Below are 20,817 nucleotides of genomic sequence, written 5' to 3'. Positions count from 1 at the left end.
ATTGTACTACGTGCAAGAAAAAATCCACCTCCTTATCTTACAAGAGAGCCTGGAGTTTATATTTGAACTGGTTTGTCACCTATTCAGATACACATTTTACAAATGCAAGTTTCTGCTTTATCTGCTCATCTAAACATCAAATTGTCATTGGAACTTATGGTGAAAAGATTCCTGAGCGCTACTTCAAAGATGAGGCCACATGTCAAATCATTTATGCCTCTGTGGGACCTTAACTTGCTACTCAACAAATTGTGTTCAGCTCTGTTTGAGCCTTTAGAAGAAGTATCATTAAAGTTGCTAACACTCAAAACCTTTTTTCTTACTGCAATCACTTCACAGCCAGAAGAATTGAGTTCCAAGTTCTGGGTTCCTCAGAGCCATATATTGTCTTCTTTCCCGATAAAATATGCCTTAGAACCTTACCATTTTTTATTCCTAAGATACCAATTCCTGATGCAGACATTAAAGGACCAGTAACATCAAATTCATTAGTATACATCGAAAAAATCACCAAGACAAATTAAACTTTAAAATCGCAAAGCCTTTATTAAGAAATAACTTCAGAAAAGGCAACACATTGATGATCCATCGTGCGGCGCTCAATTTCTCCTCCCTGGCTATCTCCCATATTCTACTGACAGCATGTAAAGGAGCATGTGCTGGGAAGAGCAACAAGGGAGCGTACTGAGGAGCATGGGGGGCTGCTGTCTGCCCTCACGGCTCCCCTGGGGATCAGCTTGCACTAGCTACTACCTCATGTGAAGTGGGACAGGCACAGCTCTGAGGCACGGTGGCATGAACTAGCAATTGGTCGGACCACTCTAAGCAGCAGCAGCACAGGAGCAAGGGAACTGAGAGAAGGGGCTGATTTGAACCGACAGTGCTCAGATTCGTGTTCTTCCTACGGCCTCCTCCTCAAGGCGCCACTGTGCAAGTCATCTTGCAAGTGTTCCTCTTCCCCATATAATGGGGATCAACAATAAGTGGGAGGATCAATTGATCAGAGAGAAGATTGATTCCCGGGGAATGGTCTTTGGATCAAGAGGTCTTCCAGCAATTAGTCAAGAAGTGCAGTGTTCCACTAATAGTCCTGATGGCCACTAGGGGGAATCACAAATGCAGGGAGTTCTGCTTGGTCTACAGGAAAGACAGACCCACTTTTCTGGATGCCTTCTTTAAGCTCGTCGGCTATGCCCACCACAGCGTCCAACATGTTGCTGAGGAGCAGGAAGGTAGAGGAGGGCAGCATTTCCATTCCGGCCCTGGAGATGAGCAACTTGTGGTTGCAGACTGGGCAGCGTGGCTGGAGAATCCCCGGGGCTCTGGTGCCCCTCCAGACACTGGTGACAGAAGGCATGCAGACACGGGAGAACATGCATCTACCTCCTCCTCCTGCACTGCCAGCACTATTGCTGCTGTTGGACACCTGGGAGGAGGACGAGGAAGAGCTGGTGGAGGAGATGGGGGCAGAGGACACACAGATCTCCTTACACAGGGGGTATAGCTGGAAATTGGATTCTGGGAAGGAAGCCATTTACATAGAGAGGCAGTGACAGGATAACTGGCCGAGCTAATGTGGAGCCAATGGGGAGCATGCCAACATCGCCTTCCTCTGTGACAGCTGCTTATGGTACATGAACTGTTCTGGTTCAACCCACTGTCCTTAGTGATGGTTCCCTTAGATCTGGGCCAGGACCTTTACAGGACACAACTCACTGTTATGAGCAGATGAGTTGAACTCAACTGGACTGACACAAGTATGTAGATCTTGCTGAAGTTTATTGCAAAACTTATGAAACTTTCCATACATTAATCAGACCAGTAGGTCAGAGAATATTTTCTTAACCAGGGTTGGATAGTCAGTTGAAGAGCACCTAAGATGGCTGCTAACTGTAAACTGGGAACTGTTGAAGAGGGGAGGGGGATTAAGGGTCATAGAAGCTTCCTAGACCACAGGGATAGGTAAAGGACAAATAGAGAAAGATGCAGCACACAACAAGAACAATAATATAAAGACAAGTTGTGTGTAACATAACATTCCGTCCCTGAAAGCTTTAGATTTCACAATGACTAAATATTAAATAAATAAAGTCCATAAATATGGCGATTCCTGTACTTCAGGGACCTGTAACAAGATATGTAGAAAGCCAGGTAGTGTCACATTTGGCTACCTTTACTACAATCTTTTGTAGCTCCCTGCCATCACTGTATATAGATCTTGTAACATGTCCCATAGTTCACCTGCTTGTTCGTAAAACCTTGCCTCTTGGCACTAGTTCTGAGTCTGAAGAATAGTTAATGTATTCCTTTCTCCATTGGTTCCACAACAAATTGGAAAGGTGTTGGATGTTTTTCCATTGACATTTTAATGTCTGCTGAAGATGAAGTCTCCTGAAGAAACTGGGATTGTGACAGTCTCTTGTGTGAGAGTAAGATTTGGAATTTCTAGGTCTATGAATTCAAAGGCATGTTTAGTAGGACTTGAAGTATCTTCTTTGTAGATTGGTATTACCAATCATGTTGCTTTACTGTTATGACTGGTGGCAGATGTTAGTCTGATTGCGATGTCTGGTGGGATAAGTCCAGTGTAGTGATGGGCTAATCTGTGGCGTTTCACTTCACCAAATAAATTGCGAATTTCCCACAAAATGGCGAAAAATTTGTGAAACAAGGAAATAATTTGTCGCGAGCGTGTATTTGTGTTTTGCCGCACAACGTTATTTTTTGAAGCGCAGTGCAATTTGATGAAACCCATCTTCTATGGGTGTTTTGTTTGTGTCACCTTTTTTGCTACGAATAAAACATTTTTCCTTAGTTTCAAGCTTTGTAGTCTGTGATGATAAATTAATATGGCATCTTTTGCTTTGTGTCTGAATGTGCTGAATTGCATTGGAGTCAATGAGAAGACCAATTCACATGCGTGTTTCCCTTAGTATACTGCAACACACATGCCCTGCATTGTTAGAGGATTCCTATCTTTTCAAAAGTTGTAGGTTTCTTAAACTTTTAACGTTTGTGATTTTTTTACATTACCTCTGGTCAGCTGGTAATGGTATCTACTAATACTCTTTATTGCTGTTTAACCCAAAAGTACCATCTGTACTTTATGTATCTACTAGTAGATTACTAACACAATTACAACTAATAAATCTGAACAGATAGTTATTCTGGATATATTTATGTGAATGAACCTTATATTTACATCATGTAATTGTAATTTACTTAGACTTTGCTAAAGCATTTGATACAGTGCCACACAAAAGGTACTGGTTAAATTAAGGAATGTTGGCCTGGAACATAGTATTTGTACCTGGATAGAGAACTGGCTAAAAGATAGACTACAAAGAGTGGTGGTAAAAGGAACATTTTCTAATTGGACCAGTGTTGTTAGTGGAGTACCGCAGGGCTCTGTACTAGGTCTCTTGCTTTTCAAATTGTTTATTAATGACCTGGAGGTGGGCATTGAGTGCTGTTTCTATTTTTGCAGATGATACTAAATTGTGCAGAACTATAGGTTCCATGCAGGATGCTGCCAATTTGCAGAGTGATTTGTCTAAACTGGAAAACTGGGCAGCAAACTAGAAAATGAGGTTCAATGTTGATAAATGCAAGGTTATGCACTTTGGCAAAAATAATATAAATGCAAGTTAATATAAATGTCAGTGTGTTGGGAGTTTCCTTAAATGAGAAGGATCTAGGGGACTTTGTAGATAACACGTTGTCTAATTCTGGGCAGTGTCATTCTGTGGCTACTAAAGCAAATAAAGCAAATAAAGTTCTGTCTTGCATAAAAAAGGGCATTAACTCAAGGGATGAAAACATAATTATCATAGGCGGAGGGTGATTTTTTTGCTTGGGGAGGCTACGTGCGCAGCAGCAAAATATACAGTAAACCCCACAAATGTTTACTGTTTATTTAACAAGGTTTAAAGAGAACCATAGCACTAGGACAGCATTTTTTGCAAGACTTAGAAGATTATATTGCAGTAGACCAATACTTGGCTGGTTGTTATGCATTGGTTACGAGATCTTAAGCAAATTTTGCACCAGTTACTACATTTCCAACATGACTGCTGAAAAGTAAAGTAACCATATAGTGGACATGAAGTATGTTTTAGTATCACTCACTGCCAGGATGTACACTGTCATTGTCATTTCTATCACAATATACCAAGACAGAAATGGTTAATGACATCACAATCATATGATTTGAAAATGGTAGTGGGTCCTATACGTCAAGAACAATACAGTAAGCAGCAGCAGCAGCAGTATTTACTTGCAACCGAAGCAGATCCACTGCAACCTCAAGCACATTATACAGTGAAAAGTCAGTGCTGACACAATAAGTACACTATTGTGTCATCATTTACTTGCTTCCTTAGTAAATAAAATACACCAATATGGAGGATGCCCATGAAACTATATTCTGCCAATTTTATTTATGCATTAGTTATAATCTAATCATGAGTAGTCAATGAGGGTTCTATGCAGTGTGGCCATGTATTATAAGGGATAATGTACGCCGTACAGTAATTTATAAGGATATTAGAAGTCACTGAGGGTTTCTGTGACCATATAAAGGCACAAGGCTGCAGGTTGAGTTATACAGGGAACTCTGAGTATCACTCATGTATTATAAGGGATAATGTACCCCCTACTGTAAATGATAAGGATATTAGAGTTCACTGAGGGGTTGTTATGTGACCATATAAAGGCACAAGGCTGCAGGCTGAGTTATACAGGGAACTCTGAGTATCACTCTTGCATTATAAGGGATAAAGTACCCCCTACTGTAAATGATAAGGATATTAGAAGTCACTGAGGGGTTGTTCTGTGACCATATAAAGGCACAAGGCTGCAGGCTGAGTTATACAGGGAACTCTGAGTATCACTCATGTATAATAAGGGATAATGTGTCCCTTACTGTAAATGATAAGGATATCATCAAGAAGTCACCCTGAAACATTGATGTAGTTAAATTACCCACGCCAATTGCATTTAAGTGTTAACAGGGCCAGCCTGGAGCAGGGGGGCCCACTGGGATCTGAACTTCCGGGGCCCCCCAAACATATGCGTGAACGCCAGCAGGCACCGATAATCAATTTTTTTGGAGCTTGGCAAATTAGGGTACCGGACCAGTCTGACCCTATGTGTTGGTGTACCTGCACCCCAGCAGTATAGTACAGTGATATTCCAGGCATTCCACAAAAGACAGATGCCAATCATGCATGAGAAAAGTTTAACACCCTCTGTACCTTCTTAGTTAGCTGTTTTCCTTCCCTGAGCTCCATGACCTTAGTTGAGTCTTTACTTCAGATGTAGAATAAGGTGATTTTTTGCTTGATGATGGTGAATGCAAAGAAACAGTTCTGATCATTCAAGTTGAAGCGGGACACATACATTCCAGCTCGCATACTCCTCTCCTAACCTGCGTGACCCATCCAAGTTTCTGCAGCGTGGAATGTTAATTATGCAAGGTCTTTATTGCTGAAGATTTTTTTCGTTCTGCTCTGATGATTGCGCGCCTCCTTGCTCTGCTCCTTTGAATTTCCCGCACAACTGATAAGCATAGCTCAGCCAATAGGCTCGTGAGCTTACAGCAGAAAGTGTAAGTATTCCACCAACCCATTTGGACATCTACATCTGGATTGATGCCTGTTACAAACGCAGGGTTAGCCTAGTCACAGCTCCGCCAGTCTATGTTGGTGCATCTAGCTTCTTCTCACAGCGTGTTCCCAGCTCTAGCGAGGTGATATGTGACAGTACACCAGTAATCAATCACATACCTCGGCTGCTGTTTACTGTCTCTGCCCCAGTGTTTTATGACAGTCAAAAGCATCGTCTTTGATGAGGAGGGGGATATGTTTTTAGCAGGCTTATCTTGTGAACTCAAGTGCCAGCAAACTTTTTCTGCATGATCAATCAGTTTTGGGGAGGCTTAGCCTCCCCAAGCCTTAATGAAAATCCGCCTATGATAATTATGCCTCTTTATAGGTCCCTGGTAAGGCCTCATCTGCAGTATGCAGTGCAGTTTTGGACTCCAGTCCTTAAGAGGGATATAAATGAGCTGGAGAGAGTGCAGAGACATGCAACTAAATTGGTTAGAGGGACGGAAGACTTAAATTATGAGGGTAGACTGTCAAGGTTGGGGTTGTTTTCTCTGGAAAAAAGGCGCTTGCGAGGGGACATGATTACACTTTACAAGTACATTAGAGGACATTATAGACAAATAGCAGGGGACCTTTTTACCCATAAAGTGGATCACCGTACCAGAGGCCACCCCTTTAGACTAGAAGAAAAGAACTTTCATTTGAAGCAACGTAGGGGGTTCTCCACAGTCAGGACAGTGAGATTGTGGAATGTACTGCCTGGTGATGTTGTGATTGCTGATTCAGTTAATGCCTTTAAGAATGGCTTGGATGATTTTTTGGACAGACATAATATCAAAGGCTATTGTGATACTAAGCTCTATAGTTAGTATAGGTATGGGTATATAGAATTTAATTAAAAGTAGGGGGGGTGTATGGATGCTGGGTTTTCATTTGGAGGGGTTGAACTTGATGGACTTTGTCTTTTTTCAACCCAATTTAACTACAGATGAAGCCACTTGGATTTGTGAGATAAATGCGTCATGACTCATGGTTAATTGAAGAAACTGCGTTATCTAAAGTCATCTTAACTCATTTAATGCATTTAACCTTTTCATTAGCATACCAAAGCACCATTGTGAACAATGGTGAATGCTTTAATTAGATGGGATGTTGTGACGCAGTTTTCTGTGTTAAATGAGATAAATGGGATATCTGTGTTTAGTTATTCTGTGTCAAACAGACAAACCAAAGTGGCTGCATCTGTATGTAATGATTCTGAAATACTATGTAATGTAATGTTAATGACTCCGATTAAGAATAGTCAACGTGTTATTAGAATCCAAACAATTTCAAGTACCATCTGAGTATTAGTTTAGTTAAATGAAAAATGAACTCCAAATATAGAGGTATAAAAAACTTTTTTAATGTACAAAATAACACAATGGTGCTAGGCCACCAGATAACTATAACATATAATAAAATTATAGTGGAGAAGGAGGAGGAGCATTGTCCCTCTGCAGAGACTGGCCATGTCTCTGACCTCCAGAAGCTCCTGCCTGATGGCATTCACCTGGTGAACCAGGGTGATCAGGAGCTCAGTGTGGTCATAAAAGGCATTACCAGTCTGAGTGCCCACACTGAGCCCCTGGTTAGGTGGTGGTGCTGCCGGTCAGGTGGTGGTGCTGCCGGTCAGGTGGGGGCACTGCTGCTGGTGCTGCACGGCCAGGTGGTGGTGCTGCATGGTCAGGTGGGGGCACTGCTGCTGGTGCTGCCTGGTCAGCTGGTGGTGCTGCCTGGTCAGGTGGGGGCACTACTGCTGGTGCTGCCTGGTCAGGTGGTGGTGCTGCATCATTGTCATCCTGGATCCACTCAGCTGGCAATGAATGAATTTCAGTTTGAGTAACACAGCAATTGCTGTACCAGGTCCTGTACAGTATGAATTATACAGGATAAGGTGTGATGTTGTAACTACAGGAAAATTAACATCGATGAGGATGGCATTGGCAGGTATGGGGCGGACAACACCATTAATATAATTATTTTTGCAGCAGATAATCTCCATTTGATTTACTTGTTTTCTGCAGTTATATGACAGTATTCACCTAAACACACTTTTGCTCAAAAATAGAAAAATAAATAGGACTCAAGTGGCTTTATTGTAGTTAAGAAAGGAAACCTATTTATTCCTTTTAAATAAATCTACCTTTATGTGAAGTAAAATGATTATTAGCCTTGCCACAGGCCTAAACAAACACACATTTGCTCCAAAATACCAAAATAAATAGGAATCATGTGGCTTTATTGTAGTTAAGAAGGGAAACCCATGTATTTCGTTTAAATAAATCTATTATAATCTGTTTAAATAATCTCCATTTGACAGCTCATTTACTTGTTATCTAACTTGTCTGCAATTATGACAAAGTCAACTGTTATTAAAGTATTCACTTCAATATATTTTTGCTGTAAAATAGCAAATCATTTTAAGATGTTTTCTTTTTAAATAACTCTACCTTCCACCTTCATGCGCAGTTCTTCCACCAACTCGGTGTGGCGCCTCTTTAAATTGCTCCAGATTCTCTGGAGCACTCGCAGAGTTAGGCGCACCCCTAACTGCCTGCGTAGCCTGCGCCCCAGTCACTCCGTGACACTCCTATTGTCCTGGGAGGGATTTTGTCGTATCCCTCCCGGTGCAGGTACTTGATGAGGTACCTCAACTGCTCCTCGTTCATCATCCCAGGTCCTGTCATGTTTTGAAAGTATTGCACTCCTACAAGTGTAAGGGCAGGGCATTGGCTATTTACAGATGCAGCCACTTTGGTTTGTCTGTTTGACACAGAATAACTAAACACAGATATCCCATTTATCTCATTTAACACAGAAAACTGTGTCACAACATCCCATCTAATTAAAGCATTCACCATTGTGAACAATGGTGCTTTGGTATGCTAATGAAAAGGTTAAATGCATTAAATGAGTTAAGATGACTTTAGATAACCCAGTTTCTTCAATTAACCATGAGTCATGACGCATTTAACTCACAAATCCAAGTGGCTTCATCTGTATATCGGTGACGACCATTTTTGACGCACGCCCGTCCATTGTGACGTTCGTGTGTCGAGTATGACACTCAAATTTTTCAGAGCTTTGGCAGACCCCAACCAGAAGAAATTAGACAACCTTATAGCAGTAGTAGCATTCACATAGAATTAAAATTATAAGAGGTAGACCCCAACCAGAAAAAATTAAGAAGAAAAAATTAACCAGAAAAGGTGTTCCATTATTGGAAGCCACATAATTTTTAGGAGCCTTGGCAGACCCATTCCAGAAGAAATTAGACAACCTTATGGCAGTAGTAGCATCAACGTAGAATTAAAATTACACTTAGAAGAGGTAGGCCTCAACCAGAAACAATTAACCAGAAAATGCGGCATTATTGGAAGCCACATCATTTTTAGGAGCCTTGGCAGACCCCATCCAGAAGAAATTAGACAACTAAGAGGCAAATAAATTGATGAATCTGCTATTGAATTGAGTGTCCCTAAAATGCATTAATTTTTTTAGTTGCACGTTTCACATAATGCAAACTCTACACTAGCATTAGTTGTAGAGTTGAAGAGATTGTTAATTTGTTATTTGCATGATTGATGACTGAGGCAGCAGGACTTTTGGCAGCAGTCGTTTCAGGGGTAATAGCGTGACTACATTTGCCAACCAAGCAGAAGCATTGAAATCAACTTTATTAGAACCAAAATAATTAAAGGAGGCAGGCCACAAACAGAAGACATTTGCCAAATAATTAGGCAGTAGTAGCAACAGCAGCAGTAGTATTGGAATCAACTGTATTAGAACCAGAAGAATTAAATGAGGCAGGCCTCAAACAGAAGACATTTGCCAAAAACAGCAGCAGCAGTAGTATTGGAATCAACTGTATTAGAACCAGAAGAATTAAATGAGGTAGACCTCAACCAGAAGAAATTAGCTGACTAAGCGGCAATATTAGAAGCAACATTTTTAGAAGCCATGTTAGGCCTCAACCAGAAGAAATGAGACCGACTAAGCGGCAATATTAGAAGCAACATTTTTAGAAGCCATGTTAGGCCTCAACCAGAAGAAATGAGACCGACTAAGCGGCAATATTAGAAGCAACATTTTTAGAAGCCATGTTATGCCTCAACCAGAAGAAATTAGCGGACTAAGCGGCAATATTAGAAGCAACATTTTTAGAAGCCGTGTAAGCATCAACTACAAAAAAAAATTGCTGATAATGCAGAAATAGTATCTGCGATAGCAGTAGGAGCTTTGATAGGCCCCCACCAGAAAAAAAATTGCTGACAATGCAGCTGTTGTGTCAGCGACAGCAGTAGGAGCCTTAATAGGCCCCCACCAGAAAAAAAAATTTGCTGACAATGCAGCAACATAGCAGTACTATTAGGGCTAGTAGCAGGCTACAGCAGCAGCAGCAGCAAGGGCAGCAGGTGCAGACAGATGGGGAATAGCCAATATTACTGAGGAGGAGAGTATGGGCAGCAATGGAGAGAGGAGGCTAGTCTCTGCTGTCTGCAATGGGCACTTGGATATCCCCGCTTATCCAGGCCTCATTCATTTTTATGAATGTCAGCATATCCACAATGCCAGTGGATAGCTGTGTCCGCTTCTCAGTGACCACCCCACCTGCGGCACTGAAGACACGCTCTGACAGGACACTGGCAGTGGGGTAAGCCAGCACCTCCAGAGCATACTGTACTTTGCCAGTTCTGGCCTCGGTACCCAAAAATGCATAGGGTCATCATCAGGGCGAATGGCATCCTGCACGCTGACCCCATGTAGTCAGCCACCATATGCTCCACCCGCTGCTGGTGGTGGCTTTGGGTGCTGACTGGGCCTGCTGCTGCCTGTTGAGGCTCGAAAAAGCTCTTCCACACACCCATGAGATCTCCGCCTTTGCTGCAGCTGCTGCTAGGCCCCCGTTTCTGCTTGGTGTGTGGAGTAGTGGAGGACTAGGGATGTCGCGGACTGTTCGCCCGCGAACTAATTCGCGCGAACATCGACTGTTCGCGTCTGCCGAATGTTCGCGAACGTCGCGCGACGTTCGCCAATTTGGGTTCGCCTTAGCTGGCGCTTATTTTTGACCTCTCACCCCAGACCAGCAGATACATGGCAGCCAATTAGGAAGCTCTCCCTCCTGGACCACCCCCACACCCCCTGGACCACTCCCCTTCCATATATAAACTGAAGCCCTGCAGCGTTTTTTCATTCTGCCTGTGTGTGCTTGGAAGAGCTAGTGTAGGGAGAGAGCTGTTGAGTGATTTGAGGGACAGTTGATAGTAACTTTGCTGGCTAGTAATCTACTTGATACTGCTCTGTATTGTAGGGACAGAACTCTGCAGGGATTTGAGGGACATTTTAGGTTAGGTAGCTTTGCTGGCTAGTAATCTACCTTCTACTGCAGTGCTCTGTATGTAGCTGCTGTGGGCTGCTGATCTCTCATCTGCTGACTGCTGCCTGTAACCCAATAGTCCTTGTAAGGACTGCTTTTATTTTCTTTTTTGTTTTTTTACTTTGCTACTATAAGAGCCCAGTGCTATTAGTCTAGCTGTGTTGGGGAGTGGGACTGGTGTGCTGCTCCTAGTAGTTCAGCACAAACCAGAGTAATTTTTTTTAATATACATATATATATATTTTTTTATTTTACTTATCTTACTGTTCTTTAACGTGTCCAGTGCTGTTTGCTGTTCTTCATAGTAGTGCACCAATAGTAGTGCACTTGCAGGCATTGTTTGCCCAGTGTGTTCTTCAAACAACTGCCACCTAGCTGTGTGAGCTTGTTCACATTCTGTCTAAATATCAATAATAATACCGTCTCCAGAAACACCACCTGAGTGACGTTTTCCAAGCAGCAATAATATATTCCATATCCACTGCTGTAGTGTATACGTTGACCTTGCAGGCATTGTTTGCCCAGTGTGTTCTTCAAACAACTGCCACCTAGCTGTGTGAGCTTGTTCACATTCTGTCTAAATATCAATAATAATACCGTCTCCAGAAACACCACCTGAGTGACGTTTTCCAAGCAGCAATAATATATTCCGTATCCACTGCTGTAGTGTATACGTTGACCTTGCAGGCATTGTTTGCCCAGTGTGTTCTTCAAACAACTGCCGCCTAGCTGTGTGAGCTTTTTCACATTCTGTCTAAATATCAATAATAATACCGTCTCCAGAAACACCACCTGAGTGACGTTTTCCAAGCAGCAATAATATATTCCGTATCCACTGCTGTAGTGTATACGTTGACCTTGCAGGCATTGTTTGCCCAGTGTGTTCTTCAAACAACTGCCGCCTAGCTGTGTGAGCTTTTTCACATTCTGTCTAAATATCAATAATAATACCGTCTCCAGAAACACCACCTGAGTGACGTTTTCCAAGCAGCAATAATATATTCCGTATCCACTGCTGTAGTGTATACGTTGACCTTGCAGGCATTGTTTGCCCAGTGTGTTCTTCAAACAACTGCCACCTAGCTGTGTGAGCTTTTTCACATTCTGTCTAAATATCAATAATAATACCGTCTCCAGAAACATCACCTGAGTTGTTGTTTTAAAAAAAATGCCAGGCAAAGGCAGGCCGCCACGCAGAGGCACTAGGGGCCGTGCTGCTATGCTATCCTGTGGCCCTAGGAAATTGCCCAGTTTTACAAAGGCAATTACCCTGAACTCCCAAAATGCTGAAGAGGTAGTTGACTGGCTTACACAGCACACCCCATCCTCTACCGTTTCTAACTTTGCCACAACATCCTCATCCTCCTCTGCTATGGGCACCCCACGTAACACTTCCTCCACCACCGGCGCCCCTTCTTCACTGGAGTCAGAGGAGTTATTTACACATGAGTTTCTTGAACTGAGTGATGCGCAACCATTATTGGCAGAAGAAGATGAAGGAGATGAGGACGTTACACCAGATATAATTCTGGCAGACAACACAACAGGGATGGACATAATGAGTGATGAGGAGGTCCCCGCTGCTGCTTCCTTCTGTGAGCTGTTAGAAGAAATTGATGCATCTGAGGAGAATGATGATGAGGAGATTGATGTTTTGTGGGTGCCCAGTAGAAGAGAGCAAGAGGAGGATAGTTCAGATGGAGAGACGGAGAGTCAGAGAGGCAGGAGGAGAATAAGACTTAGAAGAAGCAGGGAGGACAGCTCGCAGGGAACAGAAGGGCAACAACATGTATCGGCACCTGTGGTCAGCCGGCCAACGCACCCGCCATTGCCGCCAACTTCTACTGTTACCGCCAGATTGCCAGCTTCAAAAAGCTCAGCAGTGTGGGATTTTTTTAATGTGTGTGCCTCTGACAAAAGCGTTGTAATTTGCAATGAGTGCAGTCAGAAACTGAGTCTTGGGAAGCCCAACACCCACATAGGTACAACTTCTATGCGAAGGCACATGAACGGCAAGCACAAAGCACTATGGGAGCAACACCTCAAAGGCAGCAGACAAACTAAAAGCCACCCTCCTTCTGGTCCAGCATCTTACTGCTCTACCTCTGCTGTCCTTGACCCATCTGAACCACCCTCCACTCCGCCTTCCACCTTGACCACCAGTTCCCAGTCATCTGCCCCCAGCCAAGTTTCTGTGAGGGCCATGTTTGAGCGTAAGAAGCTAATGTCTGCGAGTCACCCCCTTGCCCGGCGTCTGACAGCTGGCTTGTCTGCACTCTTAGCCCGCCAGCTTTTACCATACCAGCTGGTGGACTCTGAGGCCTTCCGCAAATTTGTAGCAATTGGGACACCGCAGTGGAAGGTACCCAGCCGCAATTTTTTTTCCAAGAAGGGAATACCACACCTGTACCACCATGTGCAGAGCCAAGTCACCGCATCTCTGTCACTTAGTGTTGGGGCAAAGGTCCATATAACTACTGACGCATGGTCCTCCAAGCATGGTCAGGGCAGGTATGTCACCTACACTGCCCACTGGGTGAACTTGCTTATGGCTGGGAAGCAGGGAATGCGTGGCTCAACAACAACAGTGGAGTTGGTGTCACCGCCACGGATTGCACGCGGTTCTGCCACCACCTCTACTCCTCCTTCGCTCTCTACCTCGTCTTCTTCCTCTGCTTCCTCCTCCTCTGCTGCTGGGTCCTCCTCCTCCACACCTGTGCACCCCCAGCTCCCCCTAGGCTATTCGACGTGCCAGGTACGCCGTTGTCATGCTGTCTTGGGGATGACGTGCCTGGAAAGCAGAAACCATACCGGATCTGTACTCCTGTCATCTCTGCAGTCACAGGCCGATCGGTGGCTGACCCCACACCAACTGAAGATCGGAAAAGTGGTGTGTGACAACGGAAGCAATCTGTTGGCAGCACTGAGACTGGGCAATTTAACACATGTGCCCTGCATGGCACATGTTCTGAATTTAATAGTCCAACGTTTTGTCTCGAAGTACCCAGGATTCCAGGACATTCTCAGGCAGTCCAGGAAGGTGTCGGCCCATTTCAGACGTTCCTACACAGCCATGGCACGCCTTGCTGACATTCAGCAGCGGTACAACATGCCAGTCAGGCGTTTAATTTGCGACAGCCAGACTCGCTGGAATTCAATGCTCCTCATGTTTGAACGTCTGCTGCAACAACAAAGAGCTGTCAATGAATACCTGTTTGAACTGGGTGGTAGGAATGGATCTGCAGAGCTGGGAATTTTTTTCCCCCGTTACTGGGTGCTTATGCGCGATGCCTGCAGGCTCATGCGCCCTTTTGAAGAGGTTACAAACATGGTCAGTCGCACCGAAGGCACCATCAGCGACCTAATACCCTTTGCTTTCTTCCTGGAGCGTGCCGTGCGACGAGTGACAGATGAGGCTGTAGACCAGCGTGACGAGGAGCAGGAAGCGCACGATTTCTGGTCGGAATCACCAGAACGAGCCCAGGCACCTGCTGCAACGCAGGGAGAGGTGTCAGAAGTGGAGTCAGAGGAGGAAGGTGGCTTTGTGGAGGAGGAGGACCAACAGGAGCAGGCTTCCCAGGGGGCTTGTGGTGACCTTTTGGGGACCCCTGGTCTTGTACGTGGCTGGGGGGAGGAGACCGTGGATGATATAGTCCTTGATAACGAGGAAGCGGAGATGGATACCTCTGCATCCAACCTTGTGAGAATGGGGTCTTTCATGCTGTCATGCCTGTTGAAGGACCCCCGTATCAAGAGGCTTAAGGAGAAGGACCTGTACTGGGTCGCAACGCTACTAGACCCTCGGTACAAGCATAAAGTGGCAGAAATGTTACCAACGTACCACAAGTCCGAAAGGATGCTGCATTTACAAACCAGCCTGCAAAACATGTTGTACAATGCTTTTAAGGGTGATGTCACTTCAGGAACTCATCAACATTCCAGGGGCAGAGGTGCCAATAATCCTGCCACGAGCGCACCTGCAAGGACAATGCACTTTGGCCACTCTGTAACGTCAGACATGCAAAGGTTTTTCAGTCCAAGGCAGCCCCAGAACCCTTCTGGATCCACCCTCAAAGAACGCCTCGACCGGCAGGTATCGGACTACCTGGCATTAACTGCAGATATCGACACTCTGAGGAGCGATGAACCCCTGGACTACTGGGTGCGCAGGCTTGATCTGTGGCCAGAGCTGTCACAATTTGCCATGAACCTCTTGTCTTGCCCCGCCTCAAATGTCCTCTCAGAAAGGACCTTCAGTGCAGCAGGAGGGATTGTAACTGAGAAGAGAACTCGCCTAGGTCACAAAAGTGTGGATTACCTGACCTTTATTAAAATGAACGAGGCATGGATCTCGGAGGGTTACTGCACGCCGGAAGACTTGTTCTGACTCCCCATGCAGCTGTCCTTCTCTGCACGCCGCATGACTCCACACACAGCTGTCCTTTAGCGTCCTCCTCCCTCCGCCACCGTTACAAACTAGGGTGCAAACCCTACTGGTTTCATTTTAATCAAAACTTTTTGGACAGGTAAATCCTGAGTTTTTCTGGCCTCTGTGCTTCAGTGGCTGCGACAAAAAAAAATTATATTTTTAGCATTTATATGGCATATTTTTTCTGGCCTCTGTGCTTCAGTGGCTGCGACAAAAAAAAATTATATTTTTAGCATTTATATGGCATCTTTTTTCTGGCCTCTGTGCTTCAGTGGCTGCGACAAAAAAAAATTAATATTTTCAGCATTTATATGGCATATTTTTTCTGGCCTCTGTGCTTCAGTGGCTGCGACAAAAAAAACATAATTTTTCAGGAAAGTACACATGCCTAATTTTTCAGGGTTCTGCAACAGTGGCAAAATCGCATCTTTTATGGTCACCGCAGGTGATCAATAAAGTAGACCAAAACTGGGCCCACACTGCAGAATCAGTGTTTTTTGGTTCACTTCACTGTACATTGAATTACCTCTGCCTGACCGTGCACGTGCGCACAAGCACGGTGACTGCTAAACACACCACTACAGAAATATTGCCACCAACAGGACGAACATCCTGGAGGTGACAAGCAACTAGTAATTAAAAACTATTATTTGCTCACTTGACGGTATCATTCATAAAAATTGTTACAAAGTATCTTATTTGCACCTGTTAGCTGTTCTGAGCTCTCTGCCAAAAGCTAATTAAGTTAGAAACTGTTTTTTTTCTGGCTGTTCAGTTCAGAGAAAAGAGGGACTTGTGTGCTGCTCCTCCTAGTAGTTCACCACTACCAGCACCAACCAGAGTCAAAATTGTTACAAAGTATCTTATTTGCACCTGTTAGCTGTTCTGAGCTCTCTGCCAAAAGCTAATTAAGTTAGAAACTGTTTTTTTTCTGGCTGTTCAGTTCAGAGAAAAGAGGGACTTTCCAGTACAAAAGAGGGACAGGGGGTTGAGTGGTCAAAAGAGGGACAGTTGGGAGGTATGCAAGTGCCACCTAGCTGTGTGAGCTTTTTCACATTCTGTCTAAATAACAATAATAATTCCGTGTCCGTAAACATCACCTGAGTGATGTTTTTACAGCAGCAATAATATATTCCGTATCCACTACTGTATACGTTGCCCTTGCAGGCATTGTTTGCCCAGTCTTTAACCAAGTGCCACCTTCTTAATAGTCTTCATTCTAGTAATACAACTAATAATGCACGGTTCACACATGAGGATAGTCAAAAGAGACTTGAACATGTTAAGATAAATAAAGGTCTGGGCCGGATGGTATTCATCCCAGGGTACTTAGCAAGCTTAGCTCTGTGATTGCCTTAACTCTTTACTTAATTTTACAGGATTCAGGCATGGTGCTGAGAGACTGGTGAATTGCTGATGTGGTGCCGCTATTCAAAAAGGGATCCCGTTCTCAGCCTCAAAACTTTAGACCAGTTAGTCTGACATCAATGGTAGGAAAGCTTTTCTATCGGTTAATAAAGGATATGATACTGGACTAGAAAATCATAATACTTTGAGTTTGTGCCAGCATGGTTTTATGCGTAATAGATATTGCCAGACTAAAGAAGGTTACTGGTTAAATGTTGGTCTGGGACGTAGTATTTGTACCTGGATAGAGAACTGACTAATTTAACTGTATATATGCAGTGCCTTTCTAGCTTTCATTTGTATTTTGCCTGAAAAAGGGGCCTTGGTGCTCTGAAAGCTTGCAATGCATTTTTATTGTTAGCCAACATAGGTATCACTTCTACAATACTTTTTGTATTTGGTTTTTTTTTTTTTGTTATTTTTGCTTATGATACTAAATTGTGCAGAACTATAGAGGGATTTGTGATTTTTGGGATTTGACTAAATTGAAAAACTGGGCAGCAAACTGGAAAATGATGTTCAATGTTGATAAATGCTAGGTTATATACTTTGTCGAAAATAATATAAATGCAAGTTACACACTGAATGGCAGCGGGTTGGGATTTTCCTTAACAGAGAAGCATCAAGGGGTTTTGTAATTCTGGGCAGTGTTATTCTGTGGCCACTAAAGCAAATAAAGTTCTGTCTTGTATAAAAAAGGGCATAAACTCAAGGGATGAAAACATAATTATGCCTCTTTATAGGTCCCTGGTAAGGCCTCAACTAGAGTATGCAGTACAGTTTTGGGCTCCAGTCCTTAAGATGGATATAAATGATCTTGAGAGAGTGCAGAGGTGTGCAACCAAACTGGTTAGAAGGATGGAAGTTTTACACTGTCAAGGATGGGGTTGTTTTCTGAGGAAAAAAGACACTTGTGAGGGGACATGATTACACATTAGAAGTATATTAGAAGACATTATAGACAAATAGCAGTTGACCTTTTTACCCATCACCACAAACCAAACTTTCAAGCTATTTAGTTGGTTCTTCACAGTGGGGACAGTGAGGTTGTGGAATGCACTGCCGGTTGATGTTGTGATGGCTGATTCTGTTAATGGTTTAAGAGTGGCTTGGATGATTTTTTGGACAGACATATCAAAGGCACATATTTCCTCCCGCGAATAGGGCGCTAGTCCAGAGATAGATATAAGTCAGCTACAGCACAGCCTCCACACGCTTAATTTACCACTGTGTTTGCTTTTCATAAAGCTGTCATTGAAATATAAGGATTGTGTCTGTATATCGATCTCTGGACTAGCGCCCTATTGGCTGGAGGAAATATGTGCATAAAGATTGTACTGACATGAAGTAGCCAGCGTCTCGCAGGGGCTGCAACAGAGAAGACACAAACGGTCGGGTGAGTTCTGATGTGGTCCGCATCATGTTTTCTATTTACTTTATAATATCAAAGGCTATTGTGATACTAAATTCTATAGTTAGTAAAGATATGTGTGTATATTATTTATGTGAGGGTGTGTGTATGGATGCTGGGTTTTATTTAAAGGGGTTGAACTTGATGTACTTTGTCTTTTTACGACCTGATCTAACTATGTAAATATGCAGAAGGTGGAGCCAGGGGAGAGCAGATTATATTGGAAGGACGGTGATGAAAAGATTAGAACAGTAGGGATACAAGAGTTTGATTGTGGGGAGAAAGCATGAAGTTGAGTGGGTAGAATGTAGGTCTGACAAGAAGGACAGTACAGAGTGCACTATTGAATTCCAATAGAATGTCATAAATCTTTCTCAAGTAATATTGTTCAAGTAAACAGCAGTACCCAGTACTGCATTACAGCAGCATGAGTCACAGCCCACAAAAGTATGCAGTATAACAGGACCACTTGTTATGCACATAGGTGTTTAAAAAGTTTAAAAAAACTTATAAGTGGCAAGAAGTAAATGGGAAGATCAGTAGATAAAGGCAGAAGTAAAGGAAAGTGGCAATTCTCCATGGAGAACTGGGCAAGATAATGGAAAGCAAAATGAAGTGCAAGTGAAGAAAAGAAGAACTGATTATAGGAAGGGAAAATTCAAAGGGTAAGGGGGAGACAAAGCGAAAAAAAGCGAAAAAAGCAAAACTGTAAAACCACTTAAATACTGCCCCTTTCCTTGACTTCCCCTTCTTGTCTCTGAAAGTATTCATCCAGAGGTTGGCGGCACTTGGAGGAATTCCTTTATAGAGGAAAGGGTGGGCAGGACTTAAAGCTTGTCTATGAATTGGATAGGCTTGGCAAGCCGTCAGCTGCTTACAAGGAATGTTCAGCTCTGAAGCCTTTCAGCAGAAGTTTTGATGAGAAACAGACAGCTGCAGGTTTTATTCTTCCAGGCAGAGAAGCAGGGAGCCGAACATTCCTTGTAAACAGCACAGCAGCAGCTGTCAGAAGTTATGTATGGCATTCACGGGAAAGAATGGCACAATGGCTCTCAGAGGAAAGAAGGATAATGTTAACATTTTAATTTTTAAAATGGTGCAAACTTAGATACAAAATGATGTGCAAGCAATGCTTTATATAAGGTAATTAACCAGTTACTCCAGGCATTTTGCTTAGCCATGTGCATTAGACTGAGCAGGGCCAGACTGAAAGTTTAAATCAGCCCACCGCAGCAAAAAAACGAAGCAGCCCACATGCACGATGTACTTAATGTCTATACATAGTGCCCATATATGGGTTTCAATAGTAATAAACTGTATTTTATATGTATTCATTAAGAGACACTATACAGTCAGATAAGCCTCAGATTATTATAGATGTGGATCAACAAAATATAGAGCTCTCTCTATTTTTTCCCCTTGTTACCGCATTTCTTCTTTTTTTGCTTCTTATGTTGCTCCCACTTATTTTTTTAACAATTGTGCTACCAGATTCTTTCCTCTTCCTTAATCCCAGGCTTCCCTTTGCCCTTGCATAAATCATCCATTTTCCCCTTTGTTTTGTTTCCCCTTTCTGAAGATGTCCCTTAAATATTCTGTTGCACCACACCTTAGTGGCAATATTTTAAAAAGGCTCCTCCATCCTGTGCAGAGATTTATATAGATGTGAATCACTATAGGCTGACTCCACTGTCAGTAAAAAATGCCAAATACTCTCCAGTTTGGCCTCGGACACGTTGAGGAGAAAGGATCTCTCTGTGGCTCTAGTATAATAGTTTTTTTAGTAGGTAAACTGTTTTTATAAACTTTTTTTATATAGTAGTTTTATACATTTTTAAGAAAGGGGAATATATTACTAAAATATGAGTATGACACAATATGTCTCCCGTAAAACTTATATTATTTATTAATAGACTAACATATAATAACAGTAAGCAACATTTTCTTAAGATGTTCTTTATTACAGTTTTTACATAAATTAACAATAATTTAAATTGTAGCTTGCTGTTTACTTAAAAATTTAACCTTTACATCTGAAAGTTAATCATATAGTATGTAAATGTAAACATGTAACATGCTCAGACTCCCCCTCTCACTCCAATGGTAATGCTCTGGATCTTATATTTACCAGACTCTGTTCAACCACCAATTTTACTAACTCACCATTTCCCCTCTCTGATCACAATATGCTCACATTTCAACTCTCACTAACTCCCTCCTCACCCCATGCTATTCCCCAAACACATACTTACCGTGACTTGCAAGCTGTAGATGTGTCACATCTCTCTTCTTCCTTTGACTCTCTTCACTCTAATATCTCAGCCATCTCATGTCCTAATGTGGCTACCTCTGTCTACTATAATACTCTCACCACTGCCCTAAATGAGCTTGCTCCTATAAAAACTAAACGTTCTAGACCCAAACCACTTCAACCTTGGCATACTGCTCATACAAAAGCGCTCCAAAGACATTCACGTGCAATTGAGCGTCGCCAGCGCAAATCACGTTCAGAATCAGACTTTTGGAGCTACAAATCTGGCCT

The sequence above is a fragment of the Xenopus laevis genome, chromosome 5L, assembly GCF_017654675.1.
Source record: "Xenopus laevis strain J_2021 chromosome 5L, Xenopus_laevis_v10.1, whole genome shotgun sequence".
Lineage (NCBI taxonomy): Eukaryota > Metazoa > Chordata > Amphibia > Anura > Pipidae > Xenopus > Xenopus laevis.
The sequence above is the reverse complement of the archived record's forward strand: the minus strand, read 5'-3'. Positions refer to the sequence as shown.